Source organism: Neofelis nebulosa, chromosome 1, assembly GCF_028018385.1.
Source record: "Neofelis nebulosa isolate mNeoNeb1 chromosome 1, mNeoNeb1.pri, whole genome shotgun sequence".
Taxonomy (NCBI): domain Eukaryota; kingdom Metazoa; phylum Chordata; class Mammalia; order Carnivora; family Felidae; genus Neofelis; species Neofelis nebulosa.
In genome coordinates, this window is record NC_080782.1 from 159,263,765 (window position 1) to 159,286,658 (window position 22,894).

The 22,894-nt window shown below is 49.7% G+C and overlaps 1 protein-coding gene and 1 long non-coding RNA gene across 4 annotated transcripts in view; both read right to left on the bottom strand.

Annotated features, from left to right (window-relative positions):
- The window catches only part of LOC131506797 (uncharacterized), a 67,955-nt gene extending 50,462 nt beyond the window's left edge, over window positions 1–17,493 (bottom strand). Inside the window, exon 1 of the long non-coding RNA XR_009259156.1 lies at window positions 17,170–17,493. This is a non-coding gene — a long non-coding RNA (uncharacterized LOC131506797). The remainder of the gene's footprint in view (window positions 1–17,169) is intronic.
- LOC131505333 (serine/threonine-protein kinase MARK2-like) overlaps window positions 1–22,894 on the bottom strand; it is a 50,521-nt gene that overhangs the window by 1,153 nt on the left and 26,474 nt on the right. Inside the window, exon 1 of one of the 3 annotated variants that reach the window (XM_058718964.1) lies at window positions 27–54. The exons of the other annotated variants lie outside the window; for them this stretch is intronic. The gene's annotated coding sequence lies outside the window, so the exon portion shown is untranslated. Of the gene's footprint in view, window positions 1–26; window positions 55–22,894 lie in introns of those variants that run through there. 3 annotated transcript variants of the gene reach the window in all.

A 22,894-nucleotide genomic window follows, 5' to 3' on the forward strand; every position in this document is an offset into this window, starting at 1 on the left:
ATACTAACGATATGAACTAAACTAACAATATGAACTATACTAACTGTACTAAAACGCTAACACACAAAAAAAAAAACAAATGAAAAACACACACGCGCACACACACACACACACACACACACAAAGAAAATGAAGCGAGGAAACGAAGAAAAGTTGAGAAAAAGAAAAACTAAAAAAGGAGAAAAAAAAGAAAAAAGTAAAAACAGAAAAAGGCAAAAAAAAGTTGGGAGAGCAAAGGAGTAGAGAAAAAAGAAAAATGAAAATAAACAAATAAACAAAATGAAAAAAAGAGAATTGAAATCAAACTAGCTAGGGTCAAAGGCCGACAGGTCACCAAGGCTTCCTGGGCTGTAAAGACCAAACACCCAGCCGAGCCAGGGTCTTATATAGACAGGTCTTGCCATGACTTCACCATGGGGCTTTGTGAGGGCACAGCAAGAAATGGGCCAATTATGCAATCATGGCTGGGGATGTCTGAGACCACAGTGGTTTCCTCACTTTTTACTCCTAAAACCCCTTTACTCAATAAAAAAAAAAAAGACCCCCAATGGGCTTTTTGTTTGTTTGTGTGGGCTTTTCAAGATTGATATTTACTTTGTTAGAAATCAAAATCTATAAGATGGTTCAGTGGCCTTTTCACTTCAAGTTTAGAAAACTGTAATTTTGGCTTGTATAGACCTCGTAATGTCTACACTTAAAATACTCAGTTCCTGGTCTCAAAATGGTGCTACAACGTATAAGGAAACGTTGTGTTGTGTAAAACACGATAAGGCTCATTATTAACATCTATAAAGCTCAGAGGAACGTTGCTTTTCATCATATTTTCACTGATAAGGTTGTGAGGAGATTTCTCATCAGAAACCTTGGAGGCTAGAAGGCATGGGTTGATGTGTTGAAAGCATTGAAGGCAAAAAGGTGTCAACCAAGAATCCTACATTTGGGAAAACTGTCCTTCAAAAATGAGGAAGAAATGAAAACATTCCCAGATCAACCAAAGCTGAAAGCCTTGCCCTGATGACTAGACCGGCCCTGCAGTGAAGGGGGTCCTTCAGGTTGAAATGAAAGAGCACTGAACAAGTAACTCGAAGCCTTCTGAAGAAATAATCTCCGGTAAAAGTAAGCAGACAGACAATTATGAACGCTAGTACTGTTATGACTTTGGTCTGTAGCTCTACTTTTGGTTCTCTATGTTAAGAGACTGATATATTTAAAAACCTAATTATTCATCTATGCTTTTGGACACAAGATGCATAAAGATGTAAATTTGTGACATTAACAACTGAAAGAAGGTGGGGTCAGGGCTGTAAAGTAGCTGAGTTTTCATGTGTTATTGAGGTTAAGCTGGTATAAATTGACATTACAATGTTGTAACTTTAGGATGTTAAAAGCAATCCCATGGTAACCACACACAACCACACACACACACACACACACACACACACGCCACAGAACATACACAAAAGGAAATGAGAAGGGAATTAAAATGTTTCACTACAAAAAAAATCAACTAAATGCAAAAGAAGATAGTCATGCAGAAAATTTGAGACCGAAAGCAATTAAGGCATATAGAAAACAAAGAGCAAACCACAGAAGGAATTCCTTCCTTATCAGTGATGACTTTAAATGTAAGCAGATTAAACAGATTAGTGAAATGGATAAAAACATAGGATCCAACTATGTGTTACCTACAAGGGACTCAGATCCAAAGACACAAAAAAGTTGAACATGAAAGGAAGGAAAAAGATAATCCATGCAAATAGTAACCAAAAGAAAGGGTGGAGTGGCTGTAATAATACCAGACAAAACAGACGTTAAATCAGAAAATGTTACAAGAGACAAAGAAGGACATTTTATATGAATTAAGAGGTTCAGTACAGCAAGAAGAAAAAATGATAAACATTTACACACATAATGAGAGGCCATTATCGACAGAACTGAAGGGAAAAATAGTTCTATAATAATCATTGGAGCCTTCAATATCCCACTGTCGATAATGGACAGAACAACCAGACAGAAGGTAAGTAAGGACACAGAGGATTTGAAGAACACGATAGCCCAGCCAGATCTAACAGACGGGCATGGGACCCCACCCAACAATAACGGCACGAGGGACCTTCTCTGAGACAGACTTTGCATTAGGTCACGAGTTAAGTCTCAGTAGATTTTACAAGATAGCTATCACACAAAGTATCTTTTCCAACCACAAGAAGATGAAGTCAGAAATCGGTAACAGAAGGAAGAGTGGAAAATTTAAAAAGCTGTGAAAACTGAAAACACACTCTCAAAGAACCAATGTGTCCAAGAAGAAATCACAGTGGAATGCGAAAATACGTAGAGGTGAAGGGAAATGAAACACGACGCGTCAAAACTCCTGGAAAACAACAAAGCAGTGGTGAGGGGGAAATTTATAGCTGTAAACGCTCACAGTAAACATCAAGACAGATCTTAAATCAACACCATAGACGTGCAACTTAAGAAACTAGAAAAAGCCAAAGGTAGCAAAGGGAAGGAAATAATAAAGATTAGAGCAGAGATACATGAAACAGAGGGTCTTTCTACTCCTTACAGACGTAGAAAGGGTTAGAGTGCTATCAACAAGTGTATTCCAGCTTATTGGAGAATCCAGATACAATGGACAAATCTCTAGACCTAGAAAACCTACCAAGACTAAATCACAAAGAAAGAGAAAATCGGAAGAGATTCGTACATAACTAGGGAGGAGATTGAGGCCGTAATCAAAGACCACCTGACAAAAAAAAGCCCCGGATCTGACAGCCTCACTGGTGAGTTCTACCAAACATTGGAAGAATTGACACCAATCTTCTCAAACTCTTCCAAAAACTTCAGGAGAAAGAACACTTCCTAACTAATTCTATCAGGCCGGCATTGCTTTGATGCACCCTAAATATCTCTGGGCCACCTTCCAGACAGTCACCAGAGGAGTTTTCTAAAATATCCAGCCACATGAGTTATTTTCTCAGCGACAAAAGAGACCTTTCTCTTGTCTGTGGAAAGAGAGGACCAGGACCAGTAGTGTCTCCAGAATCAGGCTGAACATCTATGGACCTCTTCTGAGAGCCTCCGTCCACAACGGATGGGCCACACCGCAGACTGGACACAGCTGAAGCGGGGCAGGGGGTGGGGTGGGGAGGGGAAAATTCACGGAGGTAACCTGGGCTTCAACTGGTCTGTCAGCTGCTTTGACTGCTTTGGGCATCTGTGAATACAACAAGCCATGTCCTCGTTGGACGCTGGGAAAGGACAATCTATCTGCACATCCAGCCCTATGGGCTGGAGTCTCCCAAACGAGGCCATCGTTTGTTTTTGGCAACTCTGCTCCACCACAATATTCATCAGACTCCTGAGAAAGACGACCGATGAAGGGATCCATAAATGGTAAGACCATCTTGCACTTAGCTGTGTTTTGGAAAAGGGAGATATTAGGCAACTGGGCCTTTAAGGTTTTGCTTGCACCCTGTTTGTGGAATGGTACGTGTGTCTATGTAAATGTGAGATAGTTTCTCTACCTCCGGGTGGTGGTTGTGAAATTAATTTGTAAAAGTGCTCTACTTAGCTGGTTTGAAGGCAAGTGCTTGTAAGAACTGGGTGTTCTAGGGGCGCCTGGGTGGCTCGGTCGGTTAAGCGTCTGACTTCAGCTCAGGTCATGATCTTGTGGTCTGTGGGTTCGTGCCCCACGTAGGGCTCTGTGCTGAGGGCTCAGAGCCTGGAGCCTGCTTGAGATTCTGTGTCTCCCTCTCTCTCTAATCCTCCCCCATTCACGCTCTGTCTCTCTCTGTCTCTCTCTCTCTCTCTCTCAAAAGTAAATAAACATTAAAACAATTAAAAGAAAACAAAGAACTGGGCGTTCTAAAACTCAGAAAGATAGAAACTAACCCCAGGTGTCTTTCAAGTTCAAGTGATCTTGGATAATATTTGGTATGAAAGCTAATGTAACGTTGTTCGTTTAGTTCAAATTGACAGAAGTCTTTAGAATTGCCAACATTAAATATGATAGTTTCACTCTGCTTGTGTTTATTGTAAGTCAGACCAGCTGTTGGCGTTGTGACTGTCACAAAATGTGATGGAAAAGAAAAAGACGTTAGAGCCCTGTCCAATGGCTTCTGAAGCCTTATGGGCAAGCGAAGGACAGACAGACAGATGTAAATAATTTTAATAAATGTAATTAATGCTACTTGAAAAAATAAGGGAAAAAATTCTGTATTTAATGAAAGTGAGACTGGTTATTCAAAGAGGGAAAACTTGGGGTACCTGGGTGGCTCAGTCTGTTGAGCATCCCACTCCTGACCTCTGCGTAAGTCATAATCCCAGAGTTGTGGGATTGAGCCCCGTGTCAGGCTCCAAGTGGAGCCTGCTTGAGATTCTCTCTCTGAGTGTCTCTCTGTGTCTCTCTCTCCCCCCCTCCCCCGCTTGTGCTCTCTCTCTCTCAAACAAAATTTAAAAAAAAATAAAGAGGGGAAAACGTAGGACAAAATCTGAAGGAATGCGAAAGGGAAAATTGCAGAAGGTTTGCGAGAAGGGAATCTTTCGAAAGAAATGCTGTGCATGGTCGGGACCGAGATTCTGGAGTTTCGCATGTAAGAAACAAGTTTATGAGGGCAGCGATCGACCCCTGGGGAAGAGAAGGGGGAGGCAGAGAACGATGTCAGGCAGAAGTTGAGCAGTGACACTTCAACGGAAGCCTTAGCCGACTCTCTGAGCAGTCTCGAAAGTTGGACTGCCCTTCGGAAGCATCCAAACTTAGGAGAAAGGGGCTGGCTCTTCGTTAGCGTCTTTGGACGTGACCACCTGGGCAGCGGGCAATGCCCTTGGCAAGGCCGCTGTGTACAGTCACAGTGATCCCTGATGATGTCTGAGCGTCGAAGGCTGTAGGCAGCATTGCTATGGCTGGGAGACCTTGGTTCCTGCCAGAGATTCTGGTCAGCACATCCCAACACCCGTCACAAGAACTCAGACCCATGCAGTGCCCTGGATGTCCTTGTCCAAATAAGTATGTATCAACGTGGGAGGTGACACGGAGGAAGAGAAGAAGGGACTGCATATCTTTTTAAAAATTCATCTTGTTGCAACGAATGAGTTTTAGTATCCAAAGTACTGCGGTATAAGACTGGAATTTGGGTTTTCTCGCTGTTAATGTGACAGAGGCTTCTTAGATGATGGGTCAAAATTATCAACAGAGGTTTTTCTTTACCTTTAATCTGCCTAGAAAAACAAAGTTTCTATGTCTTGTCTTTGTTAGGTCTTTGCTTACTTAAGGAAGTTGAATCTGCTCAGTGTTAAGAGAGCTAAAGTTTGCTCACAGCTCCATTTACCTTGCTGTCTGCATTTACCTTGAGAATCTCTTCTTGCCATCCTGGCTAAATAAGTATCCCGTTTTGTAACGATCTGTAATCCTATTTAGGCACGTGTTTTGAAACCTTCTGGTATTTCCCCAACTTCCAAAAACCCAGCTTGTGAATGGAAGTCTTTTTGACGAATTAGGCTGATTCCCTGGTGTGTCAAATGACATGGGAGGCATCATCAAATAAGCGATGAGGAACCTTCTTAGGCTTTGTTGTATGGGTGATTGCTCTAAGTGTCCTAGAGATTTTATAAGATTCCTAAGGTTTTGATATGTCCTGGTATAGCGTCATCGCTTGTAATACGAACTACTGAAGTATCGTGTGTCACAGAATCTCCTTGCCAGCTGCACTGCATTGACAAATACAGCTCTCTGATCCCTTCAGGATCATAAAGCTAAGCTTAGTAAGAATTCCCAGAACTAATGGGGAAACTGCTTTCAAACAGACACTTGTGTAAACATTGCTGGTCCTCTAATGTTTGCTCTTCTAAATTTAAGTCTGCCTATGACATTTGGTAGACGTTTGGTAAATAAGTTCCTCATAAACAGATAGGAAACATTTATCCCTTTCTCCCTACCTGGTACCACCAGAATTCAAAACTCTCAGGGAGTATTCTCGTATTTTCACGGCAGTGTATTTATTTGCAGAAGTTCGATACGAATCCGTTCTCCTTGCAACAGGATGCCACTGGAAACATTGGTCATGTTTCCAAGGCTTTGACTGGAATGTCATAGTTGAGGGAGATATGCCTAGACTCAGCTACAATCAGAGAGCTTTAAGGAACTAATTAAGGTTGACTTTGCCGAGCCAATGAAGCCCCTTGGAAAACTTGCCTCGTACGTTGCTTACAAAGTTTCCAGCAGCCTTACCAGGTGAATAAGGAAGGTTGTCACTTCCTGGCAGGTGCAGGAACCTCAGGGTATTTGGGGGATCTCGAGAAGAGAGGGAGCCACCCACATCTATAGGTATGGCAGGCAAAGGCTGGTGGCCAGTATTTGGCTTGGCTTCTTGAGACTGACAAGGCTGTTCAAAGTTCAATCTGACATTCCTTACGAAAAGTTCCAGCGAAGCAGATTGAAAAAACCAAACACCTATATGACCAATCACCGTTGTGATGGCGCCTGTGTAAACAGGCCCAGCTCCAACTGGACAGTTTTACAAACAAATGTGTCCTAATTTGGCGATCTTTGGTGGAGACGAGGGTGGTTTCAGAGAGAGAGATTGTTCCAGTAACACACCTGTGAAAATGTAAGATCATAGTTCCGATGAACCGTCTTTGAGAGTTCGTTGGTTGTCTATACACCTGGGCTGGGTCCTGAATTCTTCTGGTTTCCTTGAATGTCTGACCCTGACTCTCCAAACTAAGGTTTCCAGTTTTCTCCCACTGTGTTGACTGGAAGCACTGAGAACGAAAACTGCTTTTCCCTGAAGCCCCGCAAACCGAAGCCAGACCACCCGAGGTACACGTGACAGAAAAGTGCCCCGGTGATCTAAGGGCCACTCAGAAAGATCACCAGAGACACACGGATAGCTGAACAAGCTGATCGCAGCCTTCCCGACTGGACAAGCTGCCATCAGATCATCCAGACGTGGACGTGTTCACGGATGGGGACAGTTTCACGGGTCAAAGACAAGGAAGAGCTGGGTGCAGTGGTGACCCATCAGCTATCGTCCGCTGCGGAAGGCGCCACAAAGTGGACCGACTGCCCAAGGGAACCATGCTGGCAGCCCGTCGAAGACTCCAAGACCCTCTGGAAGAGCTTTAGTGCCAAAGATAGACTTAACTACATATCAACCCCAACGTCCCTTGGAGGACCAAAGAGGAGTTAAGTAAGGAGTGGGGGTTTGGACACCGTGCTGGCATTGACACCAGCTGGAAATAGAATGAATCCTTACCCTAGAGCATCTGATGAAAGAAATAATTAGCCACATTCTTCGAAGCACCCTTTATGGGAAAGATGCCACTCTCCAGTGGATCCAGAAGTATACTGCGGGCTCCGATTTCAGCGAAATGCTACAAAAGGCAATGCTTGTGCTAAAAACAATCCTAAGACTGGGTGCCCACAAGTTCTTAAGGGTATACAACTGAGAGGCCCCAAACCTGGGGAAGACCGGCAGGCAGCCTTTCCCGGAATGCAAAGAACAACGGGAAATTCTCGGGGTTTGCTTGTATCTGCAGACACCTTTATCAACGGGTTTGAGGTTCCTCCCTGCTGTTCAGAGAAGGCCTCGGGACTTGTCAAAATGCTTTTAAGCGAGACCATTTCTAGGTTTGGACTGCCGCTAATAATTCAGAGTGACAATGGAGTGACTACCACAGCGTCCAAGGCCTTGGGCATTCAGTGGAAATCACACGCTTCCTGGAGACACCGAGAGAGTGGAAAAAGGGAAAAAAATGAACTTTGGCAAAGCTCTGCCAAGAAACCCACTTCACTTGGGAACAACCCGTGCCATCTGCCCTGCTTTGGGAAAGAGTGGTCCCTAGAAGAGGGCTTGGTTTAAGCCCCTGTGGAATGTTATATGGAAGACTTTCTATGTCCTTTTCGTGACCTAGGAGTTGCTGGCGGGGCTGCCACCAGCGATTTGGATACTATCAGGTACATCCAGTGCCTGAGTTTGCTTCCGGCAGGCTGATGTACCTCTCAGATGTGTCTTCACGCTGCCTGAATCCCTTAGTGACATCCAAAGGTGTCACTAAAGATGTCAGTAAAGACCTGAAGAGCGGGAGCCCAGAGGACCAGATCCAGCCTCACTGGACAGGTCAGACCCTGCGAGGTGCTGTTGACCCCCCACTCCTCCTAAACTACAGGGAATTGAGCCGTGGATTCACACTTGAATGACAAGAATCCACAGGTTCCCTACACCCTGTCAGCAGGGAGGAGGTCGAAAGGGACCCGGCTCAGACCAGTGAGCCTCTGCCGGACCTGAACCTCCGACTCGGGGTAACTGGTCCAAGGGAATCAAGCCATGAGTACAACATACTACCTGTTGTTCTCTAGTACCCCTAAAACCCTAGACACAACATGGTCCAGGAACTATTGACCAAAGTACAAAAATCCCGGTAATGCAGAACATTCCTTTCCACCCCAAAGTTTCCACTTGTCTAACCCCAGTCTTCACCCCACCTCAGCAGGAAGTAACGGCCGCGGCCGGGTCGTGGTCCCAATACCCACAAGAATGAGGACGGATCAAAAGACCCTGGGGACTGAAAAGGGTAACCAAAGGGTTAGCAGCCGCAACTTTGTACCCTGACCTTTTTCCTTTGCCACTAAGTACCCCTGACTCTCCTCCTCTAGGGAGGTGGATGTGAGGCTCGCCCTCCTGCCTCTGGAATAAACTCTTGCTTTGCTTCATACTCCATGTCTCAGTGATGGTCTTTATGCACATCAGGCAGATGAACTTGGGTTCACTACACACGGCAGGCACTCAGTAAAGACCGCTGAACCCACGTGGACTCTGACGCTTGGAGAGTTAAGTGTCTGGTCCGTGGTGACACAGGGTAGGACGAGGAGAAGGCTTTGATTTCAGAACTGTAGTGCCTCTACTCCCATCCACAGTGCTAAGAAGTTTCTGTTCTCCTCCCAAGGCCACCTGCTCAGCCCTCGGCACAGCACCTCCGTGGCCCCCGCCCCTGTCCCTGCTTTGGAGCCAGCTCCCCATTCCGACCTGGAGGTGACAGACAGCTCAGCCCTGTTTACCCAGCTCCACCAACATCCCAGCCTCATCTGCCAACCTTGGCAATTTTCATACCACCTCGCACACAAAATAAATTGCACGCTCCCATTTTGGGTTTGGGGGGAGAAAAGGCCCAGTCAGTTAATTACAAAGGCTGCCTCGCCTTGGCACGGAGTGGTGGGAGATGTTCACAGGAAAACGGATTAATTTCGACTCATTGCTTTCCCTTCCACGTCCTCGTGCCAATTAAGACAACACTTGTAATCAAGCCCACCTTCTTCAGAAGCAGCCCCCACACTCCCCAAACAAGCAGTCCTCAGGTTTCACTGGCTGGCTGCTCAGGGTCCCGAGAAGCTTGCTGGGACCTTTGGAAAATGCCAGTCAGGGTTTTAGGATTCTTCTGCCAGGGGTGGGGTGTGGGGGGACCTACAGGAACTGCTTGGTTCAGTGTTTCTGAGCTCACACTGGTGAGCTGGGCACAGCCGAATACTGGACGCTGGCTTGCTTGGACAGAGGCTGGGTGTCCAGGTTGCCTGCTGGAATCACGCGGGAAGGGGGCAAAATTCAGAGTCTCGGGCCCCGCCCCCCGACCCTACCGAGTCAGACAGGTCAAGGACAGGGCCTGGAAATCTGTACCTTCCACAGGCACCAAGGACAGGACCTGGAAAGGCTTTGGGTGGGAAGTCTCAGATCTGCATTTGAAAGCCGTGTTATCTAGGGAAGCTGTTCAGCATTTCTCTACCCCAGTCTCCCAGAGCTCAAACACTGGGGCGCACCATAACCCTCTTGAACGGGTGGGGTTGGTTGTACAGGTGCGGTGAGGCCCTGACCCATGGCGGACACTCATTACGTGGTACTGATTCCTATCAGTGAACATGACTGAGTTCGTTTCAAGGGGTTGATGAGAAGCAAAAGTGATGCTTTGGTGCTGCGGAAAGTCCTTGTGCCTTAACTACGGCATCAGCACTGGCCCCGGGCCCTCCACGCAGCTAATCATTCCTTCAGACTCCAAACTCTGCATCACTCTTCTTGTCCCACCTCCCCCCGCCACCCCCACCCCGAACCCCCTGAAACCAGTAAATCATTATCATTAGAAGGTTCAAAGTTGGGAGCCTCCACAGGCTCCTTCGGAATGGAGTGAAAACCAGACACACACCCCGGGAACAAGGGAGCCAAGTCCTAGGTCTGCAACATGGTCAAAACCGAGTCGTTTCATTTGTGGAAAATGAATACATCTGACTTTGCACCTGTCTCGCCCGGGGGAAAAGTAGCGCGCGCGCCATCGCAAACGGGCGTCTCCCGGCAAAACCCGTTCCCTGCTGCTCGGGGAGGCTCAGACTGCCAGAAAGGCTGCGGCCTTCAAAACCTGCTTCATGTGGTTTGTCCATTTTTGGGGTGTTTCAGCTGTCCCATTCTGTTGGAAGCCTGGGTTTGAACATCAAATGGGTTTTGTTTCTCCAGCAAATTTCAGGGAACGCCAGGGGATCCTGGAACTGGATCCCACATTACAAGCAGATGCTCCCTTCACACCTGAATCTCCTCCCCATGACCCCAGAAAGTGTGGGTCACCCCTCTGCTCTCTGAATACAAAAACGGGGAGGGCGTTGGAGCTCTTTTGAGAGATAAGAAAATGACACGTTTCTCTTGATGTCAACATTGCCGTGGCCAATGAACTTGCAGTGCAGGGGTAACACGCAGAATGTCTAACCAGATGGGCCCTTTAGCACCTGTTGTGACCAGAGGGCTGTGGCAATGGAGGAAAGGCTGGGGGAGCCGTCCTAGCTGGCCAGCAGCCTTGCAACGGCCTCCCACTCTGTCCAGGCTGTTGCAAGCATGGATTCCGAACATGTACCCAGATGATGGAGCTGGAATTTGCGGGAAGCTAACTTCCTGCCAGTGTGAAATGTCTCAGGCAGTGATGAGCCCCCATCCCCGGAAAGGTGCAAGCAGGAGCTGATCCTCTAGCAGGGATGTAACAGGAGATGCTCAACTACACGGTGCGCTCTGCCTCTTCCATGTGGTACAGATCTCACGACCACGTGCTGGGAGTGAGAAGCCCACTTCGTGGACTCACAGACCCTTCTCCCTTCTGGGAGTGCATTTCCACAGAAATGCCGTGCACAGACCTGCGGCACCTCCCTGCATTGTCCCCATGGTCCTGGGTGGCTACCACCCACGCCAGGCCTGGCACACACTGCCTCAGTGAGGGGACCGGGCCATGCCTCACTCTGTCCGTTACATAACTGGCCACTTCTGAAAAGGCGCTGTACCGAGTCACAAGGGTTAGCAAACTAGTTCAAGGTAATTTATGACTCTGGGATGCTCGGATTTCTAAATACAACAGACCTCTACAAACTGCAAAAGCTTCAAGCTCTCTCCCCAAGGGAGACTGCCCGGCCCAGCCCGGGGCAATGGTGCTGACGCCAGGTTGGCAGGACGAGCTGGCACACTAGCAGGCCTGGCTGGCTTAACTCACTATGAGCCCCAGGGAGGCACTCCTGGAGGCCTCGTGAAGACGGCCCCCCCCCCCCGCCCCCGCACCGCCGCCATTCTTCCCTCCCTTGTCTCTAGTATGCATGAGAAGCTGATGAAGATTTTTCTCGTGTGCTGTGATGGCACCGAAACCACAGTGCATTCGGGGTTGCTACATCCTAGTTGGCTTGTTTCTCTTTTTTAATGCTAATAATATTGATTTTGGGTACAGCAGATCTCAGGCAAGGGAAACTCCAGTAAACGAAAGCTGACTCTAGTCAAACGTGGCTGATGTTTCTTTTTTCCTCGGGGGTGGGAGGCAGGTTCAGGGACAAAGCTCTTCTGCACTCCGTGAGGGGTCCCATGGCAGACCCATCCCAGAGTCCTGGACCAGTCACCAGGAGGGAGAGCTAGGGCCTGGTTGGGGTCCAAAGGGACCATGCAGTCTCGTGGTAAAGAGCGTGGAGTCTGGAGCCAGACCGCCTGGGATCAAATCGCAGCTCACTCCATCACTGACCTGCTGAGTGACCCCAGGCAAGCCTCATAAGGGCTCTGAGCCTCAGCTTCCACATCTATAAAATGAGTGTAAAAACAGTGTCTCCTCACAGGGTGGTGAGGACCCCACAGAATGCTCAGACCGGGCCCTGGCACATCACAAATGCTGCAGAAGTGAGTTGTCATCCACATCATCAGAGGCCATGACTCTGCATCACTCAGACCAAGGGTGGAGCCTTCCCGGCAAGGATTCGACTCTGTTCCAGGTTTGAGGGTGCTGGGGTACTGCTCCCAGGGCTCTGCCTCCCCTTACTGGGCAAGGAGCTGGTGGGGAGTGAGAGGCAGGAGTTAAAGCTCAGCTGCTTCATCATCAAAAGGACAGCAGGAGGGATGAGGCAGGAGTGAGAAGCAGAGGTGGCAGGAGGTTTTCAGGCCCCCAGGAACAATGTGCCCAAATGGCTTTCACACCAGCTCAGGGGAGCCCATGAGACGGAAATGGAAAGGCAGGCTGTCATGTCTGATCCCTCCACCGACAGCCCCAGGGTCCTGGGTCCCAACCCACCAGCCCTACTGTGCACAGCCAGACACCAAGAGGAAGGAACACAGAACCCGCCTTCAGAGAATCGGAGACAGACTCCACGTTGGGGTCACCCAACACGGTCGTTGTGTGGCCATTACAAACTCAACCCTCCTCTGTGCTCCTGTTTCTTCATCCTCACAAAAACATCCATGGATGGGGCGCCTGGGTCCGTCGGTTAAGCGTCTGACTCTTGCCGTCAGCCCAGGTCACGATTTCACAGTCAGGGGACCGAGCCCCACATCGGGCTCTGTGCCGACAGCATGGAGCCTGCTTAGGATTTTCTCTGTCCTTGCCCCTTCCCCACTCTCTCTCTCCTTCTCAAAAAACGATAAATAAAGAAACATAGAAAAAAAATCCATAGATGGCTACACAGGGCCTCCTGGGGCACCTGCACGTACCAGGGATCGCAATGGTAAGAAGAGGGAGAGGGGAGAACACGCGGACAGCAGGCATGAATGACTGCAGGTGTGCTACAAATGATCAGAGATCTGAAGAGCTCAATACTTAGGAGTTTTAAAAAGGTTTCTTGACATGTGACTGGAGAAAGGCCGCCCAGTTAGTAAACGGTGCTGGGACATTGGAACCAATTCCAGACACATTAAAAATCTATATTTGAAAGAGAGAAGTTGAAGAGGGGGATATTCTGGGGGAATACCTTTCCAAACTTGGCGTTGGGAACAATTTCTTTAACAAGGTGTTAAAAGCTCAGTAAACATAAAAAAATAATTGATAGGTTTGACTGCAGTAAAGTGTAAATTTCCTTCCACCAAATGACGGGTGAAAAGACAAATCACTAAAAGCAGAAGACCTCTGGCATATGTACAACTAGCAAAGGATCAGTATCCAGAATACATAAAGAAGTCCTACAAATCCACAGGAAGAAGAGAGGCAGTGAGCAAAAAGACCACAGCAGGCATGTCGTAGAGGAGGAAACGGAGTGCACAGATGAACACGGGAAAAGCTGCCCGATGTCACGAGGATGCAGGGAAGTGCAAGGTAAGGTCCCCGTGAGAGATTTCACATCCATCAGGCTCACAGTGAGGAAGACATGTGACATCTGACAGCACCGAGGGTCTGAGAGGATGTAGATCAGCTGGCACCCACGGTTGATGAGCGTGAAACCTGGTCTGGCCACACTGAAAACCACTTTGGCCTTTTCTTGTTAGGTTGACCAGTCCCATAGCTTAGAACCCTGCAAATCCACTCCCAGGAGTCACACAAGGCACACCCAAGAAGAGTTCGTCGCAGCACTGTTAGCAAGAGGAGGGGGAGAAAGGAAATGACCCAGATACTCATTGACAGAGCAGTGCAAAAAGAAATTGTAGCACAGTCACACAATTTCTTTCCACACTGGTGACAGCAAACTCTAGCTACACAGCAGCACAGCTCAAGCGTAGAGACAGGGAAATGTTGAGTACAAAAATGCAAATTTTAGAGATCCACATACAGAGAGCAAGTTTTTAGAGCTTGAGAACAAAGAAGCAATCTAATGTTTAGGCTTATTCAGTCAGCCTGTGAGCAAGAGAATGGCAAACAAACAAACACCAAATTGCAGAGAGGGGTGACCTCCAGGCAAGGAGAAGATGGAAGTGACTGGGAATGTTCTAGTTCTGGAGTTGAGCTGCGGGCCCACGGATGTTCATTGTCCCACCATCCTTCATAATGCACGAAACACACCAAGTATTAAAACAGAACAGAGGCAAAGGAGAAAAGCAAGAAGAGAAACATGGTGTGGGTCCAGACACATCCAGTATGATTTCCTTGTCACACACATAGTTGACTGTTTTCACGTGGTGTCACGGGGGGTACCAAGAGTTCCGTCGAGAGGCCAGAGCGGGAAGTGAAAGGACAGGCAATTGGACGAGGGCATTCTTGCCTCTGGGCCTCAGTTTCTCCATATGCAAAATAAGGGGGTGTACCAGGAGTGGCAAATGGCTGGCGTGCATAACCCAGGTCTCCCCTTCCTCACCCGCTGCGGACACTACTCATGGATTGCAGCACTGTTTCACATGGAGCACAGACACGCAGCGTTGGGCTCCGCAGCTGGGCCCTGCAGGCTGCCAGGGGTGCCAGTCTGAGAGGGCACACTAAGAGATACCTACGTGCTGATCTGGAGAGAGTCCCTCCAGCTGTGGCCTGGAAGGTTCTGAAGCCTCACCAGCAGGCACTAGCTAGTCTGAGAGGCAGGGGCCCTAGGGAGGAGCCGGCTGGCTTTGGAACTGACCCTAGCCGGACCCTGGAAGTGTGCAGCCTCAGCTTCTACACTGCCCACGCCTGTGACCTCCGGTCTGCCGCGGGGGGGGGGGGGGGGGGGGGGCGGGGAGGGGGCCCTGCCCCCCCATCATCTGACCAGAGCCCGTGCTCCCATCCGTCGGGTGGGCAGGCTCATGTCTATGCTCTGCGGGTGAGCTCTGCTGGACCTGAAAACAGCAAGACGGGCAGAGGGCCGGGCAGGAGCTCAGCATCACCCTCGAGCCCAGAGAGCCGTGGAAACGGCCCCGTTGTGCCAGATTCAACCAGCTCTCTGAGGCAGGAGGATGGCATTCCTTTCACCACCGCCTAGGCCTGCCTGGGCCTGCAGGCCTTTGCTCCTGTGCTCCCCTCCATACCTGCCCCCCCTGCCCCCGCCTGTCCCCTCTTCCTCCCCTTATGGTCCCAGCTCACAAGACTCCTCCTTGCTTGTGCTATTCCATCTACCTCCCACCCCCACCCCCCCAGTGAGCGCTGACGTCCCTCCTCTAGACAACCACCACACAGAGGTCAGCTTTTCCGAGGAGAGCTTGTGTGCTGGGTCTGGTCCAGTTTCTGTGGGTGTCTGTCCCCTCCAGTATGGGGAGCCCAGCAGGGTCCACCTCACAACCCGCATGAAAATAATACCATCAAACAGCCACAATTCCTTGGAATCAATGGGCTTCTCCGAGAACTGTCCACCTACTGCCTAAGCCGCACAGCCAGTGAGGTTGGCAGTCGGGGAATGGTACCTCCCTCCCTATTCCAACAGCGAGAAACTCAAGGGCCACAGAGGGGGGTGACTTCTCCAGCATCACTGCCCACCCTCCAACCTTCTGGGAGGCTAAGAAGCTTTTCTGTCATGTCCCATTAGGGCCCTCAGACCCCAGGAAACACCTCATTTCCCCAGAGCAGGGGCCTGCTGAGTGACCACAGCCCCTAATCATGGATATCTGGTTTCATCCGTGTCCCTGCGGATTCTTTTAATAACAAGATCATGTGGAGAGACATCATACCCAGGGACGTGATGCTTCGGCGATTCGTCTCTCTTTCATTTTGTTCACCTGATACACGTTTTAAATGACTACTGGGCTGTGTACACAGGAAGCCTTGATTCACTAGAAAGAACCGTGGTGGGTTTTCTTAGAAAACAAAGTCAGGTATTTAAGGCATCCAGACGTGTCCAATGAGCAGAGTGGAGACAAAGATGTCTCTCCCGCTGCTGTGTCCGGGAACACAGCTGCCCACACACGCCCACCACACCCTCGGATCAGAGCCTGTCACTGATATCCATGGTGTGAAAGGGCTTGGAACCCACTGTCATCTTTATCACCATCCCTCGACCCCAAGAAGCAAACACCATGAGCTTGCAAAGGCACTCCAACAGGAATGCTCACTTGTGTTCCCAGGAATACACACAGACGCCAGATATTTACTTCTGGTTCCAACTTCTCCTGGGTTCATCCTCTTTCAAGTCCTGGAAACTCAGGGCACCACTTCTTGCCCTACAATCCCTCCATCAGATCCCCCCAACGCCCACTCTCCCAGGAAGCTCCCCCCACCTGGACACCTCCAAATCCTCCTCAAAGCCATCTCTGACTCTCCCTCTTCCAGGCAGTCTCCTTGCCTTCTCGCTGGCCTCTTTACACTAATTTCCTGCTAGAACGATCATAATGGGTTCAAATGCTGCTGCTTGCACACCTATCTCCCCCGTCACGGGGCAGGTTGTGGGAGCAGGGCGCAGGGCTGATGTACCCCCATTACCTCCAGCCCCTCAGCATGGGCCCGGGCACATTGGTGGGGGGTGGAGTAGGGCCTCAAAGAAGCATGATCTAAATCCCTGGGCTCTGTTTTCCTCAAACTTAGAGTGTAGTGAAAGAGCTCTAATGACAAAGAAGGTAAATTCTAGGTATTCTGAACAGAGACCAGGCAATCCTTTCCTGAGTATTTCACAGTGAAGCCAAGACCTCATTGGTGAGTAACTGTCAACTGCCCAACAATGGGAGTGAAGAACTTTCCCAGGAGAGAAAGAGTCACAGACAAATGTTGTAAGGAGGGAGGGAGCAACTTGAGTAAGGACCGAAAGGCCAGTGGTGCCTCAGCAAAGCAATGGGGCGATGGGCAATAGTTATGGATTATGCGTATCAGCTAGGTTAGGATGGGTTATGCTGCATAACACACAATTCTCTAAATCTCAGTGGCCTACAATAAAGTTTCTTTATGTCTCAGACTATATGCACATGTGGCTCTCCTTCGTCTCCTCTCCCCTCTGGACTCAGGTTGACAGAGCAGTCTGTCTCTATGTGGAATATTGCCATTGTCATGGAAAAAGGAAAAGAAAAGTGGTAAAGTACTCACTGGTTCTTAACGCGTGTGCTCACATCTGTTTTCACTGTTCAGCAGCCCCTCTGCCATGCCTGAGGATAACATGGGCCGTGCTGTATAATCCTCCAACCGAGCAGGGCACTTCGATACAGGGCACCGAATATGGGGGAGTGGTAATCCAGTTCCACACCGTGCTTATGATTTTGACGTCTTTCCTAGGATCAGTGAAATCTGTTGAATAAACTGTTCATTTCTAAAAATCCCTCTGGCTGTAGTGAGAGACACAGACTGGAAATGGGCAAGGGTGGGATTCGGGAGAAAATTCAGGAGGCTGCCTCAGTTTCCCCAGGCAATAAAAAAAAAAGAAAAGTCCTTTACACTAGGGTCATGGCAGTGGAAATGGAGAGAAGCCAAGAGATTTAAAAGATGGAAGGTCTAGTGATGTACAAAGAAGAGCAGAGGTGAGTGAATGTGTGACCCCAGAATGGCAAAAAGGTACAGCAGGCTTGGCTTCTCATGTCTTAAACAGTTGCTGGCTCCCATCTTTGGGCAGGACCAGCTACTCTATTCTCTACTTGTCCATGGGCTCTCTATGTTCTCCTAAGAAATCTCCCTTCTTGCTTGAAAAAAAAAAAAAGGCTGAGCTAAATCAAGATGGGAAGACATGGATGTGGTGAGCAGCCGAGTGAGCTGACAAATGAGTGACACAATGACCAGGGGAATTAATTCATGTCTCCAAGTGTTCAAAGAGTGAAGAGAAACTAGACCCAAGCGGAAGAAAAAGAAAGTCCTCCCACTGGGCATGCCTCAAAAGGATCCCTCGCCTCCCTACTGACACATCAGGCATCTTTCTTCTCCCACGGGGCTATGACCAATTTCGGCTATAACAGAGAAAGGGGAGTGGGTGAGAGAAGAAGAAGGGAGGGACAGGGAGGCAGAGGAAGGATGGGCTCCATGGACATATAGCAACCTCTATAGAATCCTCTCGTCTCTTCCATGTGGCCTCCCTCCCTATGCTTTCTTTTCAGAGTTCCAGACTTGACTTTCAGTGGTGGGAGGCCTTGGGATTCACAAACACCTCAAAAGAGAATTTCTGTAGCAGCACCATTAGGCCACCTTACAGGAATTTAGAGCCTTGGGGTCCACAGAGGCACAGAGAAAGCCGCGGGGTCTCCTCTGCCCTGGGTGTTCTCAATAGCCAAGAAGAGGAAGGTTCAGACACAGAACTGTATGGTTGTGGACTCAGTTCAGGGCACCCACGGGGACAGCAAACAAGATGCTCCCTGTGGCAGCAGAGGGAGTGTTGTGGTCACTGTCCATGGTGCTTACTGGCTGACTCAGCTGGAGAGGCTTGTTCTAAGACCCAGCCACACAGGATGTCAGAGCTGAGAGGGCTCCAGGATTTCAACTTTCCTAGTGCCTCATTTTGCAGATAAGAAAGCACAAGTCCAGAGAGGGGAAAGACTTCCTTCGGGGCCACACAGTGGGTGGCACCGAGGGACTGGAAGCTAGCCTCTAGATGCTTGCTCAGACAAAACTCATTTCCTTGGAAGGCTCCTGGGATTTGCCCCCAGACACCCAGAATAATTAGACCCTGAAAACTTACGGGAGCACATAGTAGGTACTCAGTGGACACTGGTTGACTGAATAAACGATTATACCGGGGCGCAAAAAAACAAATCTTGAAGCTGGGCGTGGGCCCTGGATCCTGAATTCAAACAGGAAGTCGTGTTCCTTTTTGGTATGGGTGAAATGGTACAGAAGAAAGCAGTGGGGGAAGGGAAGAAGTGCTGCCACGAAGACAGTGGGGTGGCGGGAAGAGGATAAGAGCAGTTGCAACCCAGGATATTAAGCACAGAGGAGGGCAGCAACTGGACACTAACCTCTGTTCTCTCAGGTTCACTCCCACCCTGGAAATCAAGTTGAACGGCTCAGGAGTTTTTCCTTAGGGAGGGTGGTCACACGACCTCAATCTGGCCATCCTCCCTGGCCACAGTGATTGGCTCAGCACTGGGTACGTGCCAGTCAGGTCCCAGTGGGTCCAGACCTTAGGGCTGGAATCATAGGGAATGAGGGGTTCTTTTTCTGTTGGGAGGCTGAAGGTGACTGTTGGGGGCCATCTTGCTTTCCTAACAGAAAAGCCCAGCTGAGAATGACACCAGCACAGAGGAAAGTAAGCAAGGCCAAGAGGTCGGGAAAGATGATTGCTACTGATGTCATCAAGCACCCAGGTACGGCCTTGCCTAAAACTGTCTGCCCTTAGCCTTCTTAGGTACATAAATCATTCTCTCCTGCCTCGTTTGATTGCTTGTTTAGGCCTCTTTGGTTTTTCTGTCACTCAGTGGCTATCAAAAAACAACAACAATAACAACAACAACAACAACAACAACTCCAATTGCTCCTTGAAGTTGTCTAAATGGAACATCCTGGAATTGTGACAGTATGGATTTAGGCTAGGTTCAAGGGGGACTTTGAGATAACAGTGCAAAACTGCACAGTCGAACCTGGAGAGCCAAATGGATTCAAACCGTATCTGTTGGCGGCCTGCTATAGGCTGGGCCAGTCACATTACCCAAATTAATCTTCATAGGACCGACCCTGTTAAGGTAGCAACTGATGACCCCATTTTAGAGGACGTGGCGGAGGCTCAGAGAAAGGAGGTGACAGGGCTATAGCTCGGAAGTGTGGAGCCCAGATTGCACACCCGGATTCTGCTGTGTGCAGCCTGAGAAGCCTCATGGTACGGCCTGTCCATGTGTCAGGGCACCCGGCCCCACACCTGGCATTCTGTGGGTGCCTGAGACTTGGTAACTGTCATGTGCCTGTTACAAGACTCAAAAAAGCAATGTGCACTGAAGGCAGGCAGGAACCTTCTTTCCCCAGCACTAACACAACTTCCCAGTTCCCCGAGGACTAGAATCCCTCTCTTTCCCTTGCTTTCCTTGGCAGAGTCCTGCTCATGTGACCACAGGGCAGTCCCCCATTCACAGCCGGCATTGGGAGCTGCTACAAGGGAGGCCAAGAGCCTTCACCTCTCGAACACCATGCCTGGGGACATCACTTTCCTTGGAGCCTTGGGGAACCTGACGCCCGACTTGCACACCCGAGGTCTTTTCCAGAACATGCCAAGAGTCTCACTCGGTTTGGAATGGGATGTATCCATCACTGCACTTTCCATGTCTCACTCGTGCACTCCTTTCTGTGCACGGTGGCCTCCCGTGCCTGCCACAGGAGAGGCCAAGATGACAAGAAATCAACAGCTTAGCACTTGAAGGGACACACTAGGCAAGAGCTGACAGCTGGAAAGCTCTATTTAGAAAAGACCTCACGTGGGGCGCCTGGGTGGCTCAGTCGGTTAAGCGTCCGACTTCGGCTCAGGTCACGATCTCGAGGTCCGCGGGTTCGAGCCCCGCGTCGGGCTCTGGGCTGATGGCTCAGAGCCTGGAGCCTGCTTCCTATTCTGTGTTTCCCTCTCTCTCTGCCCCTCCCCCGTTCATGCTGTGTCTCTCTCTGTCTGAAAAATAAATAAACGTTAAAAAATAATTAAAAAAAAAAAAAAGACCTCACGCTTTACACTGAAGAGGCTGTCGAAGCCCTCGGGGTCCGGAAGCAGTGCTTGGGCCAAAGTGAACTGGAAGGCTTCATGATGGCTTGAGGCTCTGGCCATGATGGGGGAGGAGAGGATGTGGTGAGGTCCCTGGGGTGACCCGAAGGCCCACTGCATGCAGGCTCAGGTTGGCCAAAGAGGAAAAGGCAGAGGCTTGTCCCAGAGGTGTTCACAGACCAAACATGAATGGGCCAACCAGACAGACAGAGCACCGTAGCTCATGGGTGTAGAGTACAGGGACAGGGGCAGAGATCCAAGTCTCCTGGGGAACTAGTTAAGAACAGAGAAATTTTAACCGACACTAGAAGGCTGTATCAGTTGGATGTGTTTGGCTGAAGTGACAGAAAACCCTACCAAGAGTGGCTTAAACTCTGAAGGCATCTAACATTGAATGTTTAATGACGATGTGAGAGATAGGAGGTCCAGAGGTGGTCTGGTGGCTCACAATGTCATCAGTGACCCAGGTGCCACCTGCCTCTCCGTTCTACTGTTAACAGAATATTGGTGTCACTGGTTCACGGTTGCCATGTGGCTGCCTCCACTCCGGCCATCACATCTGCATAGTTAGCACTCAAGTCGGAAGCAAGGGGGCACCTTCTTGAACCCTGCCCACCTCTACTCAGGAAGGAGAATCTCTCACAGAAGCCCCCAAAGACTTCCTCTAATACCTCATTGGCCAGAACTGGGTCCCGAGCCCCTTCCCCAGCCAGTCACCAGCTGCAGGAAAAGTGGTTGCCGTGACTGGCTTGGACCAACCCTGATTCCTCCAAGTGGAGCATCCACAGGAAGAAGGCAGGGCGGGCTGGACAAAGGCTACTATGTGAGCATCTGACACCATCCAGCTCTAAGGGACAAGTGGATAAGGGAGCCGAGGGCTCAAAGCACAGGGAATGGAGAGCCGAAGGAATGGCACAGAGGTGCAGAGGTGTGGGGACAGTTTGGGTGCTCGGGATTACTGCTGGTTCGTTACCGTGGGAACACAGCACAGGTGGGAAAGGTGGGCAGGCCCTCATTTTCCAGTTTAGGCCTGGAGTGGGGCAGGCCTTAGGCTATGGGGAGCTCCTAGGAGACGCTGAGCATGAGAGTGAGTGCGGGAGCAGAGCGGAAATCGCAGTTTTGTACGGGCACTTTAGGAACGGAGTAGAGCCATTCTGTGACAGCCAATAATGTCGCTAATAAACTCTGGTGGCCTCTATTCAAACGGATGATTATAATTGACAAGAGAGAGCAAACATGACCTTAACTCATACATTTGGTAGTGGCAGCTACCTGTTTCTGGATATTAGAACACACACCCTCAGCCTGGTCCTTTAGACAGCTACTGTGTCACATCCGCGACCCTGTGGCCCCCACCGGTCCTACCTGCCCTCAGCCTGGCTTCCAGCCGGAGGCTCCAGGGGCCCTGAAATGACTCTGTGCCCAGTGTTGTCATGTACACAGGATGCCCCCAGCTCGAGGGTGGGGCTGACTGTGTCCCACTCTCCAGAAAAGACAGCAGAGGCTGGAAGTGAGTGGGGGTTTGCTGTGAGGTGTGGGGTAGGGTGTGACCCCAGAGCCTCTGCCTTTCCCCGTCCACCATGCTATGTATGACTTCAGGACTTCAGGAAGTTTGCTTATTGGCTAAACAAACCCAAGGGGGGCTCAGAACTCCTGCTCACTCCAGCGCTCCACCAGGGGGGTGCAGAGGATGGGAAGGGAGAGGACATGGGGAGGGGAGGGAGGAGGGCTCTGCTCTGTGCCATGCTCACCCATGCAGAGGGGCACACATGTCACCCCATAAACGTGTCATCCATCCGTTATGCCCTGGGGCCCTCCGAGCCGAGTGTGAAGAATGCCCTGCTCTTGCAGGGACCACACGGTCCGGGGGTGCCCAGGTGGGCAGGTGCACCGCGGGGGAGGCCCTCACAGTCCAGCCCGTGTCTGAGAGGGCAGCAGCCCTAATGAAGGCCCTCTGTTCCAGGAAATCACATCCTGGGATGGACAGGTGTCTGGGTTGCCAGGTCAGCCAATTCTGGCCTTAAAGGGCAAGCTGGTATCATCCAGGGGGCTGATTTTTTTTTTTTTAATTAAATGGCACATTGAGAACCCACTAGTCAAGCCCCAATCCTGCTCTCTTGTAGCCCTCAGCCTCAGCTTTGATTTCTTCTGGGG